Source organism: Carcharodon carcharias, chromosome 15 (assembly GCF_017639515.1).
Source record: "Carcharodon carcharias isolate sCarCar2 chromosome 15, sCarCar2.pri, whole genome shotgun sequence".
Classification (NCBI taxonomy): Eukaryota; Metazoa; Chordata; class Chondrichthyes; order Lamniformes; family Lamnidae; genus Carcharodon; species Carcharodon carcharias.
The window spans coordinates 88231844-88232952 of record NC_054481.1 but is presented as its reverse complement, the minus strand read 5'-3'; positions in this window follow the sequence as shown (position 1 = coordinate 88232952).

Sequence of the window (1109 nt, the reverse complement as noted above, 5' to 3'; positions counted from 1 at the left end):
AGCGGTAGGGAGGAAATTCCAAAGCTAGGACATAGGCAGGTGGAAGGTGGAAAAATTAAAATCAGGGTGCTCAAGAGGCCAAAATTAGGTGAGCACAGATATCTTGGAGGGTTGTGGGGCTGGAGATGACAGAAATAGGGAAAGAAATATGCTTTTAACTGTTGCCTTTCTATTGTTCTTTAACTTATCTCTACCTTCCTCATGGTGCCAGCAACCCTCGACCATGAATCAACACCAACAATGGAAAATAAGGAATACCATGTTACCACATCAGGGTTGCCTTATTTGTTTGCCAATGACTGCCCCTAGAGCACGCTACCTGCAACAAATTAAACCTCGGTGTAAAAGGAAAGCCTGAGACAGTTCTTTTCTTTAATGTACTTCCCTACCTTGCAGTGAAGCCATGCGTCACAAAAAAAGAGGCAGGTTTCTCAACTGAGGCAGAGACAGATTAGGCCATTTGCTGCTACATCTGTTGACATCAATCAATGTGTATTTCCTATAATGGCTCCATAGACACATTGGCCTCAGGCTGCCCGACCTGGAGAAGCCATGATACATTGCATATTGGGCCTTCCGGAGAGCTCCGTGGATCAATGAAGCAAAGGCCAAAAAACAGAAAAGGCCTAACTCTGAAAGAAATTTTCCCACAAAATCCATGGTCGTTGATGGTGGTTTATTAGTGTTACGGTGCTGTGCTTCCGCTGCCTTGAAGGGCCCAGTTCTGCTTCAGAATTAGACTGAATCAACTCACTTGCGAACAGCTAACTGCCTTCTGCAGTGGCAAAGGAAATCTGTCTTTGTACAAAATGCAACACACAAGGCTGGAAACCCTGGGACAAATCAGTACAATCCCATACTGCTTAGGCCAGATGAAAGTGGACAATAATATACCTATACTCTTTCATTCCTGAAGAACAGGGAATCTATGAATTAGTCAAACAAATATAGTGGATCATATTGTAAGTGTTAAATTAGTCCATAGGAAGTTCCAACGCAATCCTGACCTGTAGGAATGTAGCAATGTCAGGCTGGAGTATTGTATAGTGCTGGTCAGGCTATTAATAATGTGCTGTCAAAGGGAGGAGGGGTATCCTAGGCAACGTATA